Here is a 10,526-nt window from a genome sequence, read left to right on the forward strand (position 1 = left end):
TATGTTGAAAAGATATATATATTTAGAATTAGGCAGCAGGACTCAGTTTAGATGATCTCAATTTTGTTGGCAACATCCAAAGCATCATAATCAGGAGCTAGTCTAACATATGCCTTTTTCTCTCCATCAGGCCGAATCAGGGTGTTGACCTTGGCCACATCAATGTCATAGAGCTTCTTCACAGCCTGTTTAATCTGGTGCTTGTTGGCTTTAACATCCACAATGAACACAAGTGTGCTGTTGTCTTCTATCTTCTTCATGGCAGACTCAGTGGTCAGCGGAAACTTGATGATAGCATAGTGGTCAAGCTTGTTTCTCCTGGGGGCGCTCTTCCGAGGATATTCGGGCTGCCTCCGGAGTCGCAGTGTCTTGGGCCGCCGGAAGGTGGGTGACGTGCGGATCTTCTTTTTTTTGTGGCTGTGGACACCTTTCAACACTGCTTTCTTGGCCTTTAAAGCCTTCGCTTTGGCTTCGGCTTTAGGAGGGGCAGGAGCTTCCTTCTTCGCTTTTGGCGCCATCTTGTGAAAAGGGCTTGCCTAACCTTTAAATGAGTTTTCTTTGAATACCTAGTATTTATCCAAGGGAATTGTTTTTAAACGTAAATGTGTGTATGTATCCTGTGTTTATGTGTGTACACACACACACACACACACACACACACATATTCCATGTTCCATAGCATAGTATAGGACACAAGGGAACACATCAGCTTTTGCCATCTTCATGACAAGCCAGGAATTAAAAATAAGTAAATTAAATAATAATGAAATATAATCCTGTAATTTCTAAGCAAACATTACTTTGACTTTAAATTAATCAACAAGATTATTTAAAGTTCATTGAAAAATCCATATTCCTGCGTTTGTACTCATGAGGCTTAACCAATTACAGAAGAATACAATACAAATAGTTTCTAAATGGACATAGAATTTAAATTCAGATTTTAATGAACTAACTTTTGGACATGGTAGAGTACATAATGTAGTCAGCATTTTGCAGATGTTGGAGTATATACTTAGTAATGGAGTTGGTTAATAAATGTAAATGCACTGAGACTGAGAATGGGACAGATTAAAACTTTCTTTTATTCTTCTTGCCAGCTCTGTGGCTACATGGGTGTGACCCGGAACGAGACAGAAGGGATCTGTTTTTCTATTTAGTGCCAATGAGCCCCCGTGGATCTACACAGGGTGCTTTGTGCAGATGAAGGTCAAATTCCTCCCTGAGAGCAGGTCTGTGCTCAGGGGGTCGCTGGCTTCTCCAGTCACAAGCGTCAGGTGGAGCTTGGGTGGAAACCACTGATTCTTCAGGGCAGCTGCTCTGGTTTGTTCCATTTGTAGAGTTAGATTGTTTCTTTTAAGAGCCCTCTGCCTCACAGTAGCAGACTCGAGTCTGGATTTGCATTCGTTGTTTATTTTGTTTTGCTTTTACCCGAATAAGAAATTGCACATTTTTCTTTGCACTCTGAAGTCAAAAAGCTGAAGTGGGAATCATTATAAATGCAACATTTGAGTTCCTGTTATAGCTCCTTGTTCTTGGAAATGTTTCATTTGCATCAAGGTCGTGCCAGACATGGTAATGAAGGCCCTGAGCAGAGGGAGAACCATCAGGGACTGCTGTGTGAGGAACGTGTGGACTTTCATCCTGAAAAATGCGTGTATCCATAACAACATCCTCAAACATAGACGGCTTTGATGAGCGCTCCACTAGCCCTGTATCCAAAAACATCGGAAAATGCCTCCTTCTTCCCGGGGCTCACATGAATGGGGTAAGTCCTTACGAAGGAGGGGCCTTGGTGCTCAGGGGGTGACGCTCAGGCCATTCTCCAGGTGTGCACGTGGGTCCGAGGAATCAGGAGCTCAGGCTGCACAGCCCCCCTGCTGCCCATCACTGCTCACAGTCCCTGAGCCCTGCTCAGAGGCAGCAGCATTTCCTGCTAGGGGCAAGGTGCAGCAGGCACAGGACACCTGGCTCTTATTTGCAACCGCTGCTGCGTTATCTAATGGCCACCCATGGCTTCTCGAGGAGGGTGCTCACAGCCCCCTGCAGAGCGGCCTCCAGGTTCCAGCGCCACAGGGAAGCGTCTGCCCTGACTTCCACCCACACAGTGTCCGCTTCCATACACTCACCCTGAATGGCAAAGGCTAAACACTTTGATAACCCAAAACAGTAAACCCCAATTGTGCTATTCGGAGTCCAATTTCTAAAATTTTACACTACAGCTGTTGAAAAGTTCTAATGTTTATTTCACTGCCAGAATCAGCAGGGTAATGGATGTTTCAGCAATAAACATCACGAGCAACACATGAAATCTAATTAGCATCATTCCAATTTGCAACACTTAAATAAATTATTACTCTGGGCCTTTTTCCCCCTAAATACCAATGCTCAGATTCTTGTAAAAATGTCAACTCTAGAAAAATCCTCTTTCCACTTCCAATTTTTTCTAATTCAATCTGTTTTCTAGTATTTCTTTAGAAACTAACTAACGAAATTCTCTATCGCCCAGCTGTATTTACAACAGAGTGAGCTTTGTGACACCCTGTACGTGGAGTCTGCACAGCAGCAGTCTCCATGCGACAAAAGAGTGGGACTGTGTCCCCGTGATCGCAGATGAAGGATGTCAGGACAATCTGTCAAAGGAAACTCAGACCTCCACATAGGATGCTTGACTCAGGTTCCAGGTACTGTCACCATGACTGTCACCCACAATTTTCCCAGGAGGGAGACAGGAGTAGGAGAGAACAGCCCCTGTGATGTCAGGGCCAACCTCTCTGCAGCCTCCATTCCGCTCAGTGACTCTACAAGTTCCTCTCCCGCCCCTGGCCCAATCGACCGTGTGTGGTTTGCCTGGGAAAAGGGAACGCAGACTTGGTGATGATTCCTGGTTCTGAGCTCATGTCACTGTGCTCCCAGGCTGTTGACACAGGCAGGACCCCTGGTCTTCTTGGATTCAAGCACACAGTTAATAACACAAATCCTGACAGCCTAGGCTTGAGCTGGGGTTGGTTGGTTGGGGGTGGGTGGCGTTAGGGGAATAACTTGGGAAAGTTATGTAACCTGCCTGGGTCTAAATTTCCTTGTGGTAAAATAGGGAAAATAGTTGTACTTACATGACACATCTGTGATGTGAATTAAATATCTGGCGCCTAGAACGGTGCCTGGTCCCCAGGATTTGGTGTTTGAAGAGTCCAGGTATTGGTATGAGTCCGTGTCCACTGTCTTTCCTGATCCCCAAACCCAGCTGCACCCACTGGTAACGAAAATGAGACGGGCAAAGGGGATGAGTGGTGAGCAGCAGTGGTTGCCAAAGGTAGGTCCAGGGACTATGCTTCTGAAGACATTCTGGGTCAGGAATAATTAGATAGAATGGAGCCAATAATTCCAAATCTATGTATTTATTTAATAATCTTTTATTTAGGGCCTGAAGGTGCCAAATTTTGTCCCAGGCACTTTACATATATTTAATCATTTAGTCTTCTCACAACCCATGAGAAATAAACATACTATCATTACCTACAAAGAAACATGGAGTAACACCCTAGAGGGAGCCTCCAGCAAAAGGATGTCTGTGGTCATTTTATATATATATATTTGAGACGGAGTCGTGCTCTGTCACCCAGGCCGGAGTGCAGCGGCACAATCTCGGCTCACTGCAAGCTCCGCTTCCTGGGTTCACATCGTTCTCCTGCCTCAGCCTCCTGAGTAGCTGGGACTACAGGCGCCCACCACCACGCCCTGCTAATTTTTTGTATTTTTAGTAGAGACGGGGTTTCACTATGTTGGCCAGGATGGTCTCAATCTCCTGACCTCGTGATCCGCCCGTCTTGGCCTCCCAAAGTGCTGGGATTACAGGCGTGAGCCACCGTGCCTGGCCCATTATACATTTTTCAAAAAATGTTCAATGACATAAAACCAGTTTTATAAAGTGTATGTTGAACTGTGGTAAAACTAGCAGCGCATCTAAGAGTGAAACAATGAACATTAAAAATGAAAGGATCCTTGGAAAACAATCCAGCCCACCTTTCGTCTCTGTGTTGGTACAATTGTGTTTTTTGTAAGGCATGTTTCTGTTCCTTCACAATGTACTATTTACAACACACAGCAATAGGGTTTACCTTTCCATCCTTCTGTCCTCCCTGAAAGCTAACTCTCTAGAGGGAGAGAAGACAATATGGGGTTTGATGCAAGGCAGTGCCCCAGCGCCAGGGCAGAGGGATGCCTGTGCTTTACGGGAGCCCTTAAGGGCAGTGGGAGGGGCAGCCACACAGACGCAGACTTGGCGCTGTTCAGAAGGAGAGACATTCCAGGTGCTGGGCAAAGCAGGGGAGGCGCGGCCCTGGGGCAGGGCACAGTGAGACTGGGTATGCAGTGGCCCATGGGCACCTCGGTAAACCTGCTCAGGGGCTCTGAGCCTCCACTTGTTGAAAAACAGAAAAAAGCCAAGGGTCAAGCCAGTAGAGGAAGAACTGCAAAGATGTTTTTTCATGGTTAAAACAAAGAGATGGTCAAAGTATGGTTTAATAGATCTGTGGTTTATCCCCACAAAGAGAATTTTTTCTTAGGTTCAGAACACTTAAAGAAGAGGATAACCTTGTGAACAAATCTCCCAGGGAATCCACTTGAAAGATGACACACACTGACCACAGATGAGTGAAGTCCTCAATTATTAAAGTCTAGTTGCTCCATTAGGATGAAAGTCTCTGTGGGAAGTAACTTCTAGTTAAAGCTTGAGGTGTTTCTTTATACTAGCAGGTCTTGAGGGAAACTGGCTTGGCCATCACAGTGGAGACTGGAGAAGGCCAGGGTGGTCCCGGGATACTAGAGGGAAGTCGGGGAGAAGTGGTGGACAGTGCAGCCCTGTCACAGCACAAGCTCCTGGTCATTGGAGAAGTGGCCGACACAGCAAACCCTGCCATGACCTAAGCTCTTAAAGTGTCTGTCAAACTCTTAGGTTTATTGGACTTGGAAGTCCACTAGTCAAGCTCAGTAACTCATACGGGGTCTGATAAGCAGTGATGTCACATTCCCGATGGGAGGAGGAGTAGCTCCAAGTTCTCATGTATGGGGTCTGATAAGACATCTTGTTCTCCATGGGAGGGGGAAATACACTCCCACTCCTTACTATAGCAAGGCATATGTTGTCCAAAGGACCACCAGAATGGCTAGAGAGTAGAGAAAAAGAGTCTTATCAGCAATATCAGTTTGCAAACCAGGGAGAGATCATCTCTGGTGAGAACCTAAAGAGCTCTTGAGAGGTGAAGCCAGCTGGACTTCCTGGGTCCAGTTGGAGAACTTTTCTGTCTTATAAGAGGATTGTAAAATGCACCAATCAGTGCTCTGTAGCTAGGATTGTAAAATGCACCAATCAGCAATCTGTGGCTAGCTAGAGGTTTGCAAAATGCACCAATCAGCACTCTGTAAAAATGCACCAATCAGCTCTCTGTGGCTAGCTAGAGTTTGTAAAATGGACCAAACAGCACACTGCAAAATGGACCAATCAGTGCTCTGTAAAATGGACCAATCAGCACATTGTGAAATAGACCAATCAGTGCTCTGTAAAATGGACCAATCAGCACTCTGTAAAATGGACCAATCGTCAGGATGTGGATGGGGACAAATAAGTAAGTAAAAGCTGGTCACCCCAGCCAGCAGTGGCAACCTGCTTGGGTCCCCATCCATGCTGTGGAAGCTTTGGTCTTTTGTTTTTCAAAATAAATCTTGCTGCTGCTCACTCTTTGCGTCTGTGCCACCTTTAAGAGCTGTAATACTAGGCTGGGTGCAGTGGCTCAAGCCTGTAATCCCAACACTTTGGGAGGCCAAGGCAGGTGGATCACAAGGTCAGGAGATCGAGACCGTCCTGGCTAACACAGTGAAACCCCATCTCCACTAAAAATACAAAAACTTAGCCAGGTGTGGCGGCAGGTGCTTGTAGTCCCAGCTACTCAAGAGGCTGAGGCAGGAGAATGGCGCGAACCCGGGAGGTGGAGTTTGCAGTGGGCCGAGATCATGCCACTGCACTCCAGCCTGGGCAACAGAGCGAGACTCCATCTTAAAAAAAAAAAAAAAAAAAAAAGCTATAACAATCACCACGCAGGTCTGTACTTTCATTCTTGAAGTCAGCGAGACCACAAACCCAACGGAAGGAACCAACTCTGGACACATGTTGGCGACCACGAAGGGACTATTGCCAAGTGGTGAGTAGCACTGGATCCCTTTTGCTCGCTATTCTGTCCTATTTTTCCTTGCAACTGGGGAGGCGAAACACCAGGCACCTGTTGGCCACTTAAAAGCGAGTAGCGTGGCCAGTAAAGACACAGCTGCCAGGCTTTCTGGGAAAGAGCTCTCTAGCAGCCCTGACTCTTCGGAGTTGGCAGCGTTGGTTTGCCTGAAACCAGCTTCCACTTTTCCTGTACTTCTAGGCTGAGCCAAGGGTCGACAAAGAGGAAAGCCATTCGGCTCCAGGGTCCTGACAAAAAGTTGGCTGATCCTGCAGCCGTGAGCGGAACTCTCAAAATCATGTCCCCCAAGCCAGACTCACCCATCTATCCTGTCTATCCTGGCCCTTGCCTCCTGGGTCGTAACACCTGTCAGACAAACTTCCTCCTGCCTCTCTTCTTTGAGGCTAGTCCTGCTTCTGAAAACCACTCCCTGTCTCTGGTGCTTTTCTAATTTCTCCTGTAAGAATGATTTCTAGTATAAATTTTGGGACTTTCTCCCTTTAGGCACCCAGGCTCACCAATCAGAAAGACATAATTTTTGCCCAAAGCCCCACTGGGGGGTGGGGGACTATCTGAAATTTTAGGATCCCTCCTCAGACTAGCAGGCCTAACAAAGGCGATTCCCAAAGTGGGGAGCCTCAGAAATTATATCCTCCCTCTTCATATGATAAGTGAGGACGGAAGGCATCACTCTCACAACCTGGGAGATTCCTTCCCTCCTTCAGGGTGTAGTCCTCCACTCCGTTTCTGGGGCATATCATCTTTATAGGACGGGGGTAAGGTCCCAATACTAACAGGAGAAAACTCTTAGGACTCTAACAGGTTTTCAAGAATGCGTCGGTAAGGGCCGCTAAATCTCACCTTCCTCGGTCCTCTTTGTGGTCCAGGAGGAAAACTAGTGTTTCTGCTGCTGTTTCGGTGAGCGCAACTATTCTGATCAGCAGGGTCCAGGGACCGTTGCAGGTTCCTGGGCAGGGCTTTCGCTCTTCATGATAAATCTTGCTGCTGCTCACTCTTTGGGTCTGCGCCACTTTTAAGAGCTGTAACACTCACCACGAAGGTCCATGGCTTCATTCTTGAAGTCAGCAAGTCCACAAACCCACTGGAAGGAGCCAACTCTGGACACACGCTCTCTGAAGAACAAAGAGAAGGCTAGAGGTTTTATAAAAGGTGAAATGTTATGTAGTCCACTTTGAGTAAGTTCGTTGGCACTAGGAAGGGTTTGGGGAGCTGGCAAGCTCTAAATGATGAGCAAAGGTGGTGGGAAAAATTAGTCACAGAGTGGTAGCAAGTTATCTCAGAAGCTATGGATAAAACTGGTCTCAAAAGCAGTTCCAGCAGTCAGGCTTGCAGAGATTACATTCTTGGAGCAACGTTTTGTAATGTGAGTGCTTTATCCCCTGGCTTCTCAACTCTGTTTTAGTTGGATGTGATAAGAATCACATGCACGTGTGTATTTATTGCAGCACTATTCACAACAGCAAAGACTTGGAACCAACCCAAATGCCCACCGATGATAGACTGGATAAGGAAAATGTGGCACATATACACTACGGAATACTATGCAGCCATAAAAAAGAATGGGTCCATGTCCCTTGCAGGGACATGGATGAACTTGGAAGCCATCATTCTCAGCAAACTAACAGAGGAACAGAAAACCATGCTCTCATTCATAAGTGGGAGTTGAACAATAAGAACACATGGACACAGGGAGGGGACCATCACACACCAGGGTCAGGGGGTGGGAGGGAAGAGGAGGGAGAGCATTAGGACAAACACCTAATGCATGCAGGATTAAAACCTAGATGACGGGTTGATAGGCACAACAAACCACCATGGCACATGTAACAAAAACCTGCATGGTCTGCACATGTATCCCAGGAGTTAAAGTAAAATTAAAAAAAGAAAAAGCTAGAAACTGATCTCAGGGCATCTAGAAACAAATAGACAAAAAAAGAATAACCCAATTTGTATGATCAACCTTCACACATGTATCATTCAGGTAGCAAACTATGTAAATGTTTGGAGTAATTTCAATATTCAATAACCAAAGGAGAGCAGGAGGGCCCAGAAGGGCAGAAGACAGGAGCAGGCAGGGACATACCCAGGCAAAGCCCTGTGGCAGCTTCACAAGAGTTGGGGAACTGAATCCATGTGTGATACACCTCAAGGAGAAACACTTTCTTTCTTTCTTTTTTTTTTTTTTTTTTGAGAGAGAGTCTCACTCTGTCGCCCAGGCTGAAGTGCAGTGGTGAGATCATGACTCACTGCAACCTCTGCTTCCCAGGTTCAGGCAATTTCCCTGCCTCAGCCTCCCGAGTAGCTGGGACTAGAGGTGCCCGCCACCATGCCCAGCTAATTTTTTGTAATTTTAGTAGAGACAGGGATTCACCGTGGTCTCGATCTCCTGACCTCCTGATCCACCCCCCTCGGCCTCCTAAAGTGTTGGGATTACAGGCATGAGCCATCACGCCCGGCCAATTTTTTTGTATTTTAGTAGAGATGGGGTTTCACCATGTTGGCCAGGATGGTCTCGATCTGCTAACCTCATGATCGCCCCACCACAGCCTCCGAAAGTGCCGGGATTACAGCCACTGTGCCCGGCTGAGAAACACACTTTCTAAGGCTGCTTAGGTGCTGCTTCATGCACAGGCCCAGGGCACTAGGCTGGAGAAGTTGTTCAAAAGTGATGTGTGGGTCGTCTTGTTTATTCACACTCCAGTGACAAAGGCACAGTGGGAAATCTTCTTTATTAAAGTAGCTGTGTTTGTCTGTTGGGCTGCCTTAGCCAAGTACCGGAGACTGAGTGACTTAAACATCAGGAATTTATCCTCACATGATTCTGGAGGTCAGAAGTCTGAGACCATGATGTCAGCAAGGACGGTTTCTCCTGAGGCCTCTCTCCTTGGCTGGCAGGTGCGGTCTTCTCCCTGTGTCTTCACACGGGCTTCCCTCTCAGCATGTCTGTGTCCGAATCTTTTCTTAGTAGGACACCAGTCCAGTTGGATTAAGGCTCACCACATGACCTCATTTTAACTTAATGACCACTTCAAAGACCTTATCACCGAATACAGTCATAGTCTAAGGTACTGCAGGTAAGGGTTTCGACAAATGAATTTTGGGGTAGGACACAATTCATCCCATAATAGTGAGGTAATTTTATTTATAAAGAGGTAATCATAGGTCAAGAAATGCACCTGGAAGTTAAACTTTTCTTTGGAAATAAGAGCCCATTAAGAACCCAGTTAGGCCCATACAGGCTAATTGCCTGATAAAGATCCACAAAATTATTGCCTAAATAAATGCCTTCACACTTCTCCGATGCTTTGCTGCAAAAATTCAACATTTTGTGAATTTGGAGTAATTGGGTTCACAGCAAACTTTCCAGCTATATGTGAATTTTTTTGTTACTGATGTCTTCTCTAGTAGATCAACCCAGCAGGACCTAATCATTGTTTAAAAGGCTTTCTAAAAAAGTGATCAAAATGTATGTCATGGTGTTATAGGGAGGCAGGGGGAATGCCATCATTATCCTGTTCCCAAGCTTGCATCTTTTTAAAATTATTATTATTTCAGTAGCTTTACGGGTACAAGTCAGTTTTGGCTACATGGATGAATAGTGGTGACGTCTAAGATTTTAGTGCACAGGTCACCTGAGTAGTGTTAATTGTACCCAACATGTAGTTTTTTTGATCTCACATCCCTCTCCTGCCCTTCCTGCTTCTGAGTCTCCAATGTCCATCAGAACACTTCATGCCTTTGTCTACCCACAGCCAAGCCTGCAGCTTCAAAGAATTTCCATGAGATAGGAAAACAGCCTGTTCTGATTATTTCTCAAAATCCAAGACAGAGGTACAGATGTGGTAACCTGGATCTGGAGAAAAAAATTCCATTAGTTTTGTTCCAGTGGTTTCTGTCCTCTATGCGAGTTAAAATCTAAGAAAAAGCTGTTATTCCATCCTAATGAGTTAAGAATGCTTATTGGAAAATGTATTAATGAGCATGGAATTTAGTAAGTATTTGGAGTCTGGAAATGATCTTATATATCAAATGACGTTTAAAATACTTTCCTACCAAAAATAAATCACATGGATTTACTAAATAATCTGGAATGAAAGGTAGTAACACATATTTTTCAACAGATTTGGGTTAACATTTTGGTCACGTTTTTCTCTAATTAGCATTTGAATGTTAATGTGAGCTTTCCATAAATAGGTGCAAGTTACTTTAACTTTTCTTTTTTTTTTTTTTTTATTATACTTTAAGTTCTAGGGTACATGTGCATAACGTGCAGGTTTGTTACAT

At 45.4% G+C, this 10,526-nt stretch overlaps 1 pseudogene across 1 annotated transcript; it reads right to left on the reverse strand.

Annotated features, from left to right (window-relative positions):
* On the reverse strand, positions 1-6,479 carry LOC105501512 (annotated as a pseudogene). Its single transcript, XR_001000205.1, has 3 exons — positions 6,475-6,479; positions 4,223-4,227; positions 1-518 (listed from the first exon to the last, which is right to left on the reverse strand). The product of XR_001000205.1 is annotated as a 60S ribosomal protein L23a pseudogene (transcript).
* Positions 6,480-10,526: the final 4,047 nt, after the last annotated feature.

The sequence above is a fragment of the Colobus angolensis genome, unplaced genomic scaffold (genome assembly GCF_000951035.1).
Source record: "Colobus angolensis palliatus isolate OR3802 unplaced genomic scaffold, Cang.pa_1.0 Scaffold72, whole genome shotgun sequence".
NCBI lineage: Eukaryota > Metazoa > Chordata > Mammalia > Primates > Cercopithecidae > Colobus > Colobus angolensis.